This window comes from Balaenoptera physalus (genome assembly GCF_965194825.1).
Source record: "Balaenoptera physalus genome assembly, chromosome: 16".
NCBI lineage: Eukaryota > Metazoa > Chordata > Mammalia > Artiodactyla > Balaenopteridae > Balaenoptera > Balaenoptera physalus.
This window is the reverse complement of record NC_138898.1, coordinates 39,713,290-39,728,878: the sequence shown is the minus strand read 5'-3', so window position 1 is coordinate 39,728,878 and position 15,589 is coordinate 39,713,290. Positions and strand designations below refer to the sequence as shown.

At 45.0% G+C, this 15,589-nt stretch overlaps 1 protein-coding gene across 4 annotated transcripts in view; it reads right to left on the bottom strand.

The window, feature by feature from the left end:
• LOC309644496 (adenosine 5'-monophosphoramidase HINT2-like) overlaps positions 1-15,589 on the bottom strand; it is a 137,769-nt gene that overhangs the window by 70,899 nt on the left and 51,281 nt on the right. Inside the window, exon 1 of one of the 4 annotated variants that reach the window (XR_014254453.1) lies at positions 5,221-15,577. The exons of the other annotated variants lie outside the window; for them this stretch is intronic. The gene's annotated coding sequence lies outside the window, so the exon portion shown is untranslated. Of the gene's footprint in view, positions 1-5,220; positions 15,578-15,589 lie in introns of those variants that run through there. 4 annotated transcript variants of the gene reach the window in all.

The following is a 15,589-nucleotide window of genomic DNA, read 5'->3' as shown; positions in this document are numbered from 1 at the left end:
AGCCCACCTGTAACCCATGACATTTGACAGATTGCTCTTCCCTTTGCAGAGATTCTCCCTCAGGAGACACCCTTCCTATCCTCCCCTGAGCTTTCCAGCTTTATTCCCTATATCCTTAAAGAACATCTCAGCTGATAAATTCACCCCTCTTCCCGGCGACTGAGTCTAGACTATAAGATGATCCAACCTCCTGGAGCCCAAGAAGGGAGGTGGTTCCCTTCAACACCTGGGGATCAGGCAGGGGAAACCACAAGGCTGCTGGAGAGGTTCAAAACACCTCCATTCCTAAACTTTTAGCTACTCTTCTGCAGCCGTTGTCCGTTGACCATGGAACATTATGGTGGCGCCCTGTTTGAACCGTTCAGAGTCACTAAGCACCCAGTCAAGCCACTCCCTTCTTTCCTCCCGCAGGTCACCCCGTCTCCATGCAAACACAGCAACAAACCAGACTGACCGCTACAAACAAACGCACTTCAGCCCAACAGAAGATCGGAAAACTTTTCAAAACGAAGAAATCACAAGCACCGAGAGGCAGAGTTATATATTTACCCTTTTCATGAAAAAAGAAAAAAAAAAAAAAAACCAATCAAACCTGAGAATAAATCCACCTGTGAGTTCCTATCTCTGCTGAGGTCACCCCAGATCCCTCCTCTTTATTTGCAAACAGTTCAGAAGCCACTGAAGGAAGTCGGCCAATAAACGTTTTTCAAGCCAAGATTAATGGCTGATTTGTCATCTGGGAAGGGAAAGGTGAGCCCGCTGCCTCTGAGAAGGAAGCAAACCGGAGGAGGAGGAGGGGCGGCTGATTTATGGGGTTGAGAGGAGGCTAATTAGAGCCTCATGGGGGGAGATAAGAGGGCCAAGGCATTTGGGGACAGCACAGGGAAAGCGGCGGATGGGGAGTCGGTGGGGGGGGATTCCACAGAGGACACGGAGCAAACAAGGAGCTGGAGAAGGGAGGAGAGGGGGCTCAGAAATCAGCTCCACAGCAAAGCAGAGACACTAAATGTGGATTCCAAGAAAAAGCATGTGTGGAAAACTGGAAGCCACAAAAATGAGGCCCATGTTCCTGCACCTCAGAGAAGACCTGAAAACCAAGTCCTTGTGGCTTAATTTTGAACAGCTGCCCCCATGCCCCCTCTCCCGTGATGGCCCACCAGTGGCCGGCATGCCCAAGGTCACCATCTGGCCCTCCTTTGCCTTCTGATGCCAATGTCCCCCGACACAGCCCGCTCAGTGGTCCCTGGGTGGGTTGGCTCAGCAGAAATTATCATCCAAGGCAATTTCTTGGATCTTCACCTGGAAGGTTTGCCCTCCCGGCAGCCACGTTTGCATCTGCCAAGCATCCCGAGGCAGGAGGAGCCACCATAAATCCAGTGTGGCTGAACAGGCGTGAGGAGAAACAGCACAGGGAGGACAGGACACCCGCTCCTGAGGGACGGACACCCAGGCCCGTAGGGGGAGGTGGCCTGTGCAGGAGCTGGTGCTGCGCCACGCACGGGAGGCGCCCGAGGTCAGGACCACTGGAGTGGGACGGGGGAGGAAGGGGCGAGGAGGCGACAACCTGCCTTACATTCCCGAGGTGAGCTTCCTCGTCCCAGGACAGCTGCGTGCCTTACAATGCGTGCGTGTGCATGCGTGCTCTGCGTGCGTGTGCGTGCGTGCGTGCGCAAAGTGCGCGTATTGCTTCCGTGGGCACGTTGCGTACATGCGCGTGCATGTGTGCGCATATGTGTGCGCGTGCACATCTGCAAGCGCTCGTTCCCGTCTCATCACCCTTAGATGATCAACCTGGGGACTCGCCACCTTTACTGGGGTGATGTGTTCAGGTGTAGAAAACAGGCAGGAAGTCCCTCAAGCATCACCCTAAAACACATTTTAAAAATGAGAACAAAGAGAAGGCAGAGAAAGAAAAGGAGAGAGAGGGAGAGAGGCAAGGAGGAAGGGAGAGGAAGAGAGAAAAAGGAAAAAGAGAGAAAGGAAAGAGGAAAGGAGGGAGGAAGAATAAAGAGAGAAAGAAGGAGGACAGACAGAAAGGGAGAGACAGGGAAAGAAAGAAAGCAAAGCGAGCAGGCAGCTGGTGCAAGACCTAAGTGTCTTTTCTCCCCTTCTCCTGTCTTTTAATAAATCACTGTAGCGGCCTGTGACAGTCTCTGTTATCCCTAAATGCTCAAGCTAAGAGCTTTTCTTGGAGACTATTCAAGTGGCTGCCAGGGCGGCCCTCACACTGCCCCCTGTAATTCAGCTAGAAAAGCGAGCCTGAAGTCAATATTCATTGCGCAGGGTGAGAATTACCCGGACACAATGAAATGGTAATGAGCCGGCTCACAAAGGAGGTAAGCCTGATAATCAGCTTTTAAGGAGGTGCTGGGCACACGAGGCTGCCAGGCCCGGAGCTCCCACCTGAAGGGCCTGACCTCGGCCCCCTCCATCTGCGGGCATTGCAGCGGCAGAAGGCCGGCTGGAGACCAAGGGAACCTCGCCAGGCCCTCTTCCCTGGCCACTCCTCTCCGTTTTGCCATTTGGGGCCTTCAAAGCACCTAAAATGTGACGACAAAAAGCCATTTCACAGCCACAGCCCCTACGCCGGCTTTCAGATGAGTCACGGCGGAGGCCAGCAGATGGGAAACTGAAAATCCTGCAGCTGTACCCGGTGTCCATGCTCAATGCACTCAGAGGTCACTACCCGATACATCAGTACACCTGAGCAGGAAGTCCCCAAAATAAGGAGAATTGAGGGGTGGAGTTAGACACTGCATAGTTATATATGTCGGTAGTTTCAAATAAACAAGGCAGATTTTTTCATCTCCTCAATAAAGGTAGAATCAAAGAAGGGTCCAAGTAAGATGAAGCCACCAGACCAATGGCCACATGAGAGGTGCATTTAGATGGCCATGGCTATGGATTCGTTCTAGGGTGATTGGCATCCCTGGATTTAAAGAGAATTTTTTTCTTCAAAACTTCAATTTTATCTTATCTTGTGTTTTCTACCCATCTGTTTCTACCTGTCTGCAAATAGGCTGCTGTCAAGAAAGATTCTGATCATTCCAGGGTAAATCTGTTATCATCAATAGCATCATCACCATTTATATTTGTACCTCTAGTGATTGCAAAATTAAGTTAGGTAACCTACAAAAATGCATGCCAAAAAGCAAGGTGACTTACGATTCAAAATAAAGGGTGAAGGGAAAATCAGGGGAAGAGATGAAATGAAGCCCAAGGTTTTGCCTCCTTGCAGAGCTGAGCTAGGACTTGGTTCTTGGCTTTTTAGTCACCAGCTCAAAGAGGGAAAAACATAATCCTTTAGGTCAGTGAATCTGAACCCAAGCCCAAACATTCTGATGTATGTGGCCTGGGGGTGGGGGACCCAGGCTTCTGTATTTTTCAAAGCTCCCCTGTGAGGTAACAACACCCCAGTTGCTCATGATAAGCAACCGTGAAGCTTCTACAAAGGACATTGTGTTGGATGGGTAGGGAAATAAAACCCTTTCAGCAACTCCTTTACAGTGAGAGCAGTAAAGGGTGTTACATTAAGACATGAATACAGCACATGGAAACGCACAGGAGATTGAGGAGGAGGGAACGGCATTCCAGGGAAAAGAAACAGCATGAGGAAAGAAACAGAAGCATGCACACAAGTCATGGAATGTTTAGTGGGCTGGCCAGCAAGAACATAGACACATGTGGAGGAAACTCAGCATGTTGATGCAAAGGAAGTTGTGAAGAATCCCACATGCCCTGCTCAAGGTCTGAGGCTAAGAGCACAAGGTCCAGCTGCCTGGGTTCAAATCCCAGCCCCCCTCCTAAATAGCATGTGAGAACCTGCACACATTGCTTACCTTCTTTGGGCCTCAGTAAAATGGGGACAGGAGAATATCTGTAAAATGGGGACAGGAGACTACCTACCTTGTAGGAATAAGTGAGATATTCTATGTAAGCTGTCGAACCTAGCATCTGATACATTAACTGCTATTATTATTACCATTATTATTGCTGGTACTATTCCCTATATAGTGAGAACAAGGGAATAAAATTATTTTCAGGGAATACCTTCTAGGTGTTCGTCTTTTCATATATTATCTTATTTAATTTTGTAACAACCCAGTTGAATAGGCATTATTATTGTTATCCCCAGTAAGCCCATTGAATCTGAGCGTAGTTAAGCCCTGTGCCCAAGTTCATACAGCAAGAAGAGGGTCAAATTGAGATTCAAACCGGGAAACTGTAAAATAGTCTAATGATAAACTGGGGCCAGTTTATAGTAAAGGGAATAAGGCTTAAGTTTCAGGGATACCTCTCTCACTTGCCCAGGCCTCTGCAATGCTCTGAATCTAATTTTGCATTCACACTTTCGTATTCTTTTTCTTCTGGAGCACCCCCCAGATTTGTATAAGTTTAGGTTTTCCAAAACCTGGATCCACCTCAATGATGATATATGAATGACACGGTATGATCAGAACTGGTTCTAAAAAATGAACAAACGTAAAGTGATAGGAAGAATGCCAGGAGAAAATGTGTTTTGTGGATAAAGAGTTAAACATTAGGCACACTGCATTTGAGGAGACCACAGAGCAACCAGGTCGAGATGTCGTAAAAATAGGTCCAGAAAGCACATAGGGCAAGAGATTCAGATAGGTAATAATGGGTGGATAGTGTTGACACTATAGTAGACGTTATTTCCCATAAAGAATGTTCTAGAGCTTATGCCTACAATACAGCAGCCACCAGCCACCTATGGCTATTTAAGTTTAAATTAAATAAAATGTAAAATTCAGTTCCTCTGGCCCACTAGCCACATGTCAGGTGCTCAATGGTGAGCAGCTATGGTACTGGACAGCATAGATACACAACATTTCCACCATTGCAGAGAGTTCTACTGGACGGTGCTGGTCCAGAAAGCTAGAAGATGTTTAAGGACAGACTCACAGGAAAACACCTGAGGGATGAAAGAAGGAAGAGGACAGTGAATACAGATAAAGGAAAGTGACCAGCAGAATCAGGAAGAGAACCAGGACACAGAGATCCCAGCACAGAGAATTTCAAAGGAAGAGTTTATTCAGCAGCTCAGCAGTCAGCGAAAGAGACAGCCACAAACTCCCGGCACAGAACTAACGCACGTCCAAACGGCCACCTGCAAACCCTGTGTCTTAGCCCGTCCAGCTGCTGTAACAAAACAGCACAGACAAGGCGGCTTATGAACAACAGAAATTTACTGCTCACAGTTCTGGAGGCTGCAAGTCCAAGATCAGGGTGCCAGCATGGTCAGGTGAGGGCCCTCTTTCGGGTCACAGACTCCTCTTGTGTCCTCACTTTGTGGGAGAGGCCTGGGAGCTCTCTGGGATCTCTTTTATAAGAGCACTGATTCCATTCATGAGGGCTCCACCCTCAGGACCCAAGTACCTCCCAAAGGCCCCACCTTCTAACACCATCACACTGGGCTTGAGGGTCCCAACACATGAATGTCTGGGGGACACAAACTTTCAGGCCAAACCCCCCTGCATGAGTGCTCCCAAAAAGACCTTGAAAATGCACCGTTTTCCTACAGCCACAAACAGGCCCTGAACTTGGCCCTGCCCAGAAAGAAAACCTTGAGAAGGACAAAGGACAGCTGGAGCTGGAGAAGCAGATGCCCAGAGGCCTGCTTTCTCTCCCTCCCCTCCACAGAATCCTTTAAAATCATACACAAACGAACAAGACACATGCCTGCCCGTGCCAACACACAGCTCTCCAGCAGGCGGCTGCCTGCATACCTACGCAACTTCCTGTTTGCTTGTGCAATTACCTGCAGTTCACGTAAGAATGCATGTTCTGAGCGCAGCCTTTTCTGGCCCACACATGTATGTGCATATTTTGAAGGTGCAAATGAGGCGCCGAGCATAGCTTTTTAATGTAGCCCTAAGGGGTACATTATTCTAACCAGCACTAACAGAGGCGACCCACGTTAAGGCATGGACTTTAGGCCCCACTAGAGGCAACAATGTCAAACAAGCACACAAACCTAGTCTCCCCATGTGGCTCAACGCTCTTCTTATGCCCTTCACTCCTGTCTCCTCCTATTAAAGTTCCACTGCCCCTAAGCGCCCACCTTGTACAAAGTCTCTCCAAACCCTTCCCCAGACTCCTGCCCTGATCTCCCAGGTATTTACACAGGGACCTGGGTCTGTCTCCCCTTCCTAATTATGACCTTGTCTTTCTAAACTTTGTCCACCACACAGGGTCACATGTCAACATTTTGAAATGTGTCCCAGTGCCTCTTCTGGAACGTGTTCTTCAGTCACAGAGTCTGTAGCTGTAGCAGAGTCTGGCCAGGTGTTCAACAAACCATCTTCCCTTTTGCTCCTAACACAGCTGGACCACATTTCCCAGCCTCCCTTGTGGTTCTATTCAGCCACGTGACCCAGTTCTGGCCATCAGAAAGGGGAAAGAAGTGATATATATGACACCTCCAGGTTGAGATGAGTAGGAGATGTTCTTTCTACGTATTTGCTCTCTTCCCTCATCTACTGGCTGGAAACAGAAGACTTGGTGGAAGGCTCTGTGGCCTTGAATGACACAGCAACTAGACAGAAGGAGCCTGGGTTCCTGAGTGACTGTGTGGAACAGAGCTCCTCCCCCACTCCCCTGCCCACCCTTACTGGATGGTAATAAAGGCAAGGAATAAACCTCTACTGTATTAAAATCCTGAGATTTGGGGGTTGTTTGCTATAGCAATCAGTCTACCCTGATGTGGTAAATGGATTGTGAAATTTCTCCCAATTATTTCCCTCCCATGCAATGTGATTTAGTAGTTTCTTCCATCAAGTGTTAGAGTCTGTTTTCCATCCCTTGAACCTAGGATTGGCCACAGAACTTGCTTTTTCAAATGAAACACAGCAGAAGTGACCATGTGCCATCTCTAAGCCTAGCAGTCAACAGGCAATTGCCTGCTTTCACGTGGTTATAAAAAATATTTTGTAATTAATCTGTTGAACCCTACCAATTAAGGGATGCTTCTCAAATCTTTCAAGTTGCTTTTAAAAGTTTGTTCTCTTTAGAAATATCACCACTTCTCCCAACAAAGTGTATTTACTCGAAATTTGTTTTGTAAATGATTCCTTTCAGAGTCTTTGAAAAAGAAAGCAAAAAGCCAGCTCTAACCTCCATTCTTTACAAACATCTCAGATTTCCTACTAAAAAAGGCTGGGCGAAGTGAGAGTAGCATTGACATATATACATTACCAAATGTAAAATAGATAGCTAGTGGGAAGCAGCAGCATAGCACAGGGAGATCAGCTCAGTGCTTTGCCATGACCTAGAGAGATGGGATAGGGAGGGTGGGAGGGAGGCTCAAGAGGGAGGGGATATGGGGATATATGTATACATATGGCTGATTCACTTTGTTGTACAACAGAAACTAACACAGCTTTGTGAAGCAATTATACTCCAATAAAGATGTATAAAAAAAATAAAACAACAACAACAAAAGGCTAGGGGATGTTTTGGAACTAAGATTGACAGTTACCTCTGGGTTCAAAGATGAGGTGGGAATTTAATGGTTTTGAGACCTTCCATTTCATATATGGAATAAAGACCTTTCATCACAGCAGCCATTGACCAGTACTGAGTTTTTCTCTGCATTAGTAACTGTTATGCTTTATAGCAGCATGTCTATCTATCCTTTGTGGAATGAACTAAGGGATAACTATAAATAACATCTTCCCGTATCTTCACACCGGAAAAAAAAAAAAAAAAAAAACTAAAGCAGGTTTTTCATAAAAGCTCTGTGTTTGATTTAGTATTGTTTCAATATTAGCTCACAACAGCACTAAACCTGAAGCCACTGTATCGATTATTTGAATTACATTCAGTTTTTCCACTTGTTTGCAAGGTCTCCTTAAGCAGTCTATTTTTGGCTGAGAGTTTTTTCAATGGTTCCACTGAAGGAAGTACCCACTTGTTTTGAGCAGCACTTCACGTCTGCAACAGTGCTTCTCAAATTTTAACATATCTCCTGGAGATCTTGTTAAAATGCAGATATTCTGATGCAATAGGTCTGGGGTCAGGACTGATATTTTGCATTTCTAACAAGCTCGCAAAGTAATGTTGCCCAAGGTGGTCCATGAACCACACAAGAGTCTAGAGTGGACTTTTACTGTGCTGGATTTTCCAAGGCTTAAAATTTTACTAGGATGGGACAGGATGTAGTACATGAAGATCAGGCCAGAAAATAGGCAGTGATTTGCGTAATACCTGTAATTCACCCTATGATCACCAACCTAAACTCAGTCCTATGGGATGCCAAAGGTGTCACCACCTAGATGGTTGTTCAATGAATGAACACATATGTGTTCACACAGGAAGCAGCTGGTACATCTTTACATTCTCAATTCACATCTAAATTCATTTCACATTCTAAAGAGTCTGGATTCCCCCACCTCTTTCCACAGTTCTGTTCCCTTTCCTTGCCTATCACTATTACCAACCTGCCATCTTGAATATAGATCAACTAAGGCTAAATAACACAGGTGGTGTCTACTGACCCAAGCACTCATGGTAAGGTTGGATCTTTTTAATCCACTTGTTTGGTCTCCCTGTCCACTTGATAGCAATCCCTACAGGTGGGATTCGGAATTCTATGGGTAGCACATAGAACCAATTCAGCAGGAGAGCTTTTCTAAGGAGCTTATAGCCTCTGAGATTTGGGTTAAGCCCTTAAATGAGGATGTCTTTCAATTTCATGATCACAGTACTCAGATCAAGTGTGTTTCTTTAGCCATTAATCTACCATCTAGGAAGGCTTATTCCTTATAGCTTGACACAAAAAGTATGGTTCATGGATTAATAGAAAGATCCATCAATTGAGTAATAAGAAAGTAGGTTCTGGCTCCAATTCTGCCCCCTAATTAGCTGGGTGAGCTTGCACAAGGCATGGTGTTTCCTTAAGTGTCACTGCTATTAATTATAAAAATAAGTTTCCAGCTCCAACATTTCTCCCAGGTCACACTTCCCTTGACCTGAAATGCCTCCAGACCAGAGGCTGCTCACAGCAAATGACCCACACAGCACAACCCTGTGACCACACCCACTTCTGCACATGGATCCTTGGCTACTGCAGTTCAGGCAGGAAGGGCCCCCAGAACATCTAATGCCAGCTCCTTCATTTAGCACTAGAAGAAACTGAGGTCCTGGGAGGCAAGACAACTCCTCCAAGGTCACATGGCTTGTCAAGGGCAGAGCAGGGACAAAAACACACGTTTCCCAACTCTCAGGCCAACGGTGTGTATGACAACCCGTGAACTCAGGAAGTCACATCAGGATTAAAAGTTGCCCCTCCTGGGGCCTCCCTGGCAGTCCAGGGGTTAAGACTTTGCCTTCCAGTGCAGGGGGTGCAGGTTCGATCCCTGGTTGGGGAGCTAGGATCCCACATGCCTCGCTGCCAAAAAACCAAAACATAAAACAAAAGCAATATTGTAACAAATTCAATAAAGACTTTAAAAATGGTCCACATCAAAAAAAATTTTTAAATAAAAAAAAAAAAACAGTTGCGCCTCCGTGCTGGCTACCGTGGAGCTCCCCAGCGAGGCCACCTTCCTCTGCAGTCCTGGCGCATAAAGAGGACTATACAAACATTTGTTAGATGAGAAAATGAGTATCACACCCCAGCGAGGCCACCTTCCTCTGCAGTCCTGGCGCATAAAGGGGACTTTACAAACATTTGTTAGATGAGAAAATGAGTATCTCCTTTGCATTTTCTCTTCTTTCAGAGACATATCCGTAGGTGTTTAGAGTCGCTGTGTGTGTAGCAGGGCCTTTGGTGCCCTTCCCAAATTCCCTCAGCATCTATCTCTATAAGGCAAACTGAGGCTCTCCCCCCGAGGGCTTCTTTTCTGGCCACAAGATCATGGTCAGCCCGAGTGCCGGTCATCTCAGATGTGCTGGAGAATGAGCATCCCTGAAGCAGCCCGCGATCAGTGATGGATGAGGAGGTGGGGGAGGGGTGGGTCAGTTCGGCAGCTTTCTCACCCCCACAGTGGGCTGACTCGGAGGCACATTCTGCAGTGTTGCAGAGGCAAAGTACCTCCGCAGGACTGGACTCCAGCTGCCCACACTGGTAACCGGCTTGATAACGCTCACGTTATCTCTTCCATCCCTTCCCTGTCTCACTCCCCTACTCCCCTACCAGCATTTCCTGGAATCATCTCCCAAATAAACTATTTGTGATGAAATCCTCATCTTAGCGTTTGCTTCTGGGGAATCCAAACCAAGACACGGGGGTATCAGCTTGGTGGAGATAGAGCTTTCAATGGGCCCCTTACATTCTTTTTCCTATGACAACTTAATTTTTATCTGATTCTGGCAGAGTTTGGGTTTCCCCACGAGCAGGCCCTGAGGAAAGGCCTTGGGTGCAGGCAGGTTACTTGGGAAGTGTCGCAGGAAGTACAAGTGAGAGAGAGGAGCAGGGACACAAGGAAGGTAAAGAAAGCCAATACACAGTGTGTCTGTGAGTGGGTTGCTGTGGGAAACTGGAGGTACAACCCCAGGGCCCCCCCCAAAAGGGCTGTATAGAACGTAGCCTAAAATTATGCACTGAGGGGCAAAAAGCTGGGTGCTGATTCACTAACTCCCCTCCTGAGGGCGTTTGCCCTGTAAACAGGCAATGCACACCCTGGAGGTCACAGGACACCCTCAGACAGAGACACCAGAAGCTCTCAGTGTCCCCCAAAACCACCTGCCAGGGGCCTCCAGGAAACAAGCCGTGTCTGCCGTAGACACCATTTGCAGGACTTTTACTACATCAAAATGCTGCTCTGCTCAGTAGATGGTCACCTTGCTATCCTGGGAGACTACTCGGAGCCTCCCAAATTCTGAGCTTGCCTTCCTTGAGCTTCCTTGAAAGGTACCCCTGAATCCATCAGTGTCCAATTGCAAAGTTTCTCCATCAGCTGAGAAGCAGGTGAGATGAGAAATGGAACCGCAGAAGAAAAATGAGCCTGCCTCTCCCCGGTCAGGCCATGAGCTGAAGTAAAACTGCTCAGTGGCCATGTCAGGCCCACGCTGGGCCCGTCGTCAGCACCTTCTCCCCGAGGCCGGGCTGTCAGGGTTCCGGGACCGCACAAGTCCTTTCTTTGATGCCTCCCTGTACAGTGTCACCGAGATGGCCTGGTAGGAGGCCCCGAGGTCAAGGCACTATCAGGGGTAAGGTTTCTTAAGTGCCATGTGTGAGACACCATCTGACACTGTTTATACATCGACTTAGCCCCCTTATTGACCACAGGACAGAAGTTAAAAGCAGTGCTTTTGGAACTCAAATGTGTTAACTTCTGAAGTGATGTTTGAATTAGGGTTAAGAAGGGACCGAAGTTTTGATGGGCTTATGGGAGGGAAAGAAAAGTTAAAAAAAAAAAAAGGAAAGAAAGTAAATTAACTAAAACTTCTTTTTTCCAGAAAGGAAATCGAATTATTTTGACTAAAACCAAGAGACCTGTTTGTAATGAATCTATCAACTTTGGTGTTGACATGAGATGGCTACAGACATGTCTGGATTCTGCCGCTGCCCAAATGAAGCAGCTGATCTATTAAACTCAACTGCTGGTTCTTGAAGGAGCTCACAGAAAAAAGTTAACTTCCCTCTTCAATAGATAAAGGCCAGAAAGGGGAGCACCCACTGGAGTCAGACCCAAAGCCATCACTTGACGGTCAAAGAGAGCAGCATCCTAAGCCTAAAAGTTGCCCAGTTAGGGATGGAATATTTGCACAGGATGAAGACACAAACACTCCACAGCTCAGGTTGTTGGAATTTGGCACTCCTTCCCTGAAATGTCTTTGGATTCCTAACACAAAAATTAGCAAATACATTTCCCACACTTTCATAAACAATGTGATAAAATGCCTGTGATCTGTGTTACATAGTAGAGTTGACAATTTTTAACTAATGTATTCTTATCTACTTATGTGGCATAATGGGAAGCAGTGGCAATTAAGATAATTAGATATGAATAGGAAGCAGCTCTTCTGATTAGAATCAAAGATTGAGCTTGCTAGATATTCAGCACATGGACATCAATGTGTGTGGCATGTTATGAGCTGGCGTGGTCACACTTCGGCAATGTGGTAACAATTATTGCATTAGTGATGACCATGAGGCATGACAAGGTGCTGGGGTCCCTTTTGTACCATACAGAAAAGAGCAAATGCTGTTCAATGGGGTTTGAAAAGTTTATTAAACTCTATCGTGTTCTAATTCTTTTTAAATTAACAAAGTGAATTAAATCTGGGTTAACTGTCTATTAAGCTATATAGCTGATGAACCGAAGGCTCGCCAGAGAAGAGTTTACTGTGGAAATGACCAGCCCAGTCATAAATAGACCAGAATCCTAAGAAAATAAATGAAATAATGTCTGTAAGTAAAATATCCAGAAGGAAAAAGGTCTGTGTTAATATGAACTAGGAAGTATTTATAGGCAACTTAAAGAATGTTTTAAAACGATTTTGGACTACATTCAGAATATTAAGAAACAATAAAGATCTAAGTCTTTTAATAGCCACTGTATTAAATGTAATGTGGGCACAGATATTTCACAGAATCTAGATGTGTGCTAAAGATGGTTTTGTACAGTCTTTGTGTCTCTTATAAAATCATGTCTTATAAAACTTTTAGCTCGTTTTGAGTTTTGGAAATAAAAATTGAGATTTTCATGTAATTGTTCAGTAAATACTCGATGGATATCAACACTGCTGTCCTACCAAGATACAATCTGAAGACATCCAAATGGCCTGACCTTACCCGATGGCAGGGACACTTTCCAAATGATCAGGTAAGGGGCATGCCCAGATGGTCTAAGCATGTTTAAGTTCATGTTTATAAGCGGCAGGATGAGGGATGAGGTGGCAGGTATATACATCATAATACAAGGGGCTAGAATTGATCATCGTTCAGGTTCTAGAACAATACTTGTGCTTCAAAAATTTAGAATGTAGACTTTAGAGCTGTCAGAACTGCATTCTCTGAGAGTCACTGAAGAAGCCATTCATGAGTTACTCAAGAATTATTAATGGAGCATTTATTAAGTGCCAGGAGCTATTCTAAGTACAAGGATTACCTTAGGGAACAAAGACAATGTTCGCGCTAGCTATCATCACAGGCAAAGCAAGCATGAAAAATTTTTAGAAACAAGTAGAGTTTCTGATCCATTTTTTTCCATCGCATCTTTATGATACACAAAAACTTGATATTGAATAAAATGCTTATATGGCAGTCCCCCAAGTTTCCGTGGCTTGGGTGGTACGTTCCACATGGCTCCAAGGAAGGTCCCGGACAGGAGTGAGCCGCACAGCCTGCAGCAGTACTGGCCCACTAGCACAGCCTGGATTGCCTTCCTCCCTTCTCTCCCTTTCCACTTTCTCACTGTACCTTCTGGGGTCACCTTCCAAACAAACCATTTGCTCAGTGTCTGCTTTTGGGGGAAGCCAAACCAAGACAAAGGAGAGCAGTAATTTAACAACAGCTGTTACTGGTAAGGCTTCCATTCATCTCACTCAAATGTTTCCTCCTAGAAAAGTCATTTTCTTCCTTAGTCAGCCCTTGGTGATACGCTCACCCCAAAATCAGCATTCTCTACAGAGAAAGTCAGTGGAGGCCTGGCCCTCTCCTGAAATCCCTTTAACTTTCCCACAGGCCTTCTTTCCTACTCTTTGCTCATCTCTGTCATTTTCCTCTCCCAGCTTCCCTCCTCTCAGTGCATCTCAGTATTTTAAAATAAAGTGAAATCATGACTTGTATAGAAAATGGTGAAGTTTGGACTGGTTAACTCTGAAACATTCCCCCAAAATTGATGTGGTTTCCAATGACACCGAGGAGTAAAGACAACAGAAAATAACATGGTTTCTTGTCATATTGGATGACAATTTTTCTTTCAAATTCATCTTCACAAGGCTCCTTTCTCCTGTTCTGATAATTAAGGTTGGCATGAATACGTTACTCAGATTCAACTTCTCAGTAGAATCAATAGTAATACTAGCGAACAATTATGGAAAACTTAATAGTGCTGTATGTCAATTAACTCAGCTTTCACAACTGTCCTATTGTCATCAGCCCATTTAATAGGTGAGAAAACTCTGAAGCGAAGGACATTGCCCAAGGCCATCTAGCTTCCAGGGGTGGCAGGACAGGGCTGTAACTGAGGCTCTATCCAAGAACAGATACTGCATTCCCATGTCAAGTCTCCTCCTCTCAGATTACACTTACTGCTAAACTAACAGAACCCCCCAGACCCTTGAATTACGGCTTTATTGTCTCTGAGGATAAAAGAAAGACTGAATTGAAGGAAAACAGCTCAAACCAGCATGAAGAGAAGGAAAGCTGGTTTGGGCTGAGCTACCACCTATAAATTGCCATGATTCCGAAGGCTGCATAACTAGTTCTTCTGTCTTAGGTGCATTTAGGAAACCTGGTGAATCAGCAATGGCACCCAGCCTGGGTTACCAGGGCATCTGAAGCTAGATGTTATTAACAGTAAAAGCAACAGCTCCCAGTTCAACTCCTCCAATGACATCTGAAATAGTTGTACTAACTCAAGCTGTGTGCTCTGGCCATGTAGCTCTTTCAGCCGTGTGGTGTTTCAAAAACCTGTAAAGAGAGAGGCAGTTCTGGAGCCAAGTTCACTTGATCACCTCTCAGCATTCAGTTCCTGTATCTCTAATCAAGCTAAGATGCCAAATCCTGCTTTACAAATGTATATATATATTATATATATTATGCCAAATTGCCAAATTGCCTCTGTGGAATATTATGCCAAATTGCCTCTGTGGAAACCACAATCTGTTTAGACTCATACAAGAAAACTGGCATTTGTCAAATTAAAAATGTAAAGCAAAAATTTTTAATTACCATCTCGCAGGCATCAAATGATATAACTATGGAATTTTTCCGTCTTGACCTGCCTTGGGGTTAGCTAGTGAGGGTATTAATTCAGTTTTCCTTCGCTTAACTTATCACTTCCAGTTAGTAATTCTGATTGCCTGTCTTCTCCACAAGAGATAAAAGAACGTGGCCAGAAAAAGCATAGATTTGGTAGAGGGTTTTTTTCAGATTTGCTTATGCTTATGCGTAACTACTTAAAAACAAAAACTAGGGATCTGAATGTAAACAGGAAATCATGGTAATGAACAGACAAGGAGAAAGAATGGAGAAAGACAAGGCCATCCTTACAATGTTTTACTTTTAAGGAAGAACAGAGATTGTCCACATTGCCAGAAGGGAGGGGGTGGGGGGGGGGGGAAGAAATAAGTGAAGGGGATTAAGAGGTACAAACCTCCGGTTACATAATAAACATTCATGGGGTATAATATACAGCTTAAGGAATATGGTCAATAATATTGTACTAAATTTATATGGATACAGATGGTTACTAGATTTATCATGGTGGTCATTTTGTAGTGTATGCAAATATCAAATCATTATGTAGTACACCTGAAACTAATAATACGGTATGTCAACTATATTTCAATTTAAAAAAGAGAGAAAGGAGGAAAAAAAGAGAGAGAGAGAATAAAGAGAGAGGGGGAAAAAAATGAATGTCCACAGAGTGACTGCCCCATGAGTGGGGCATCA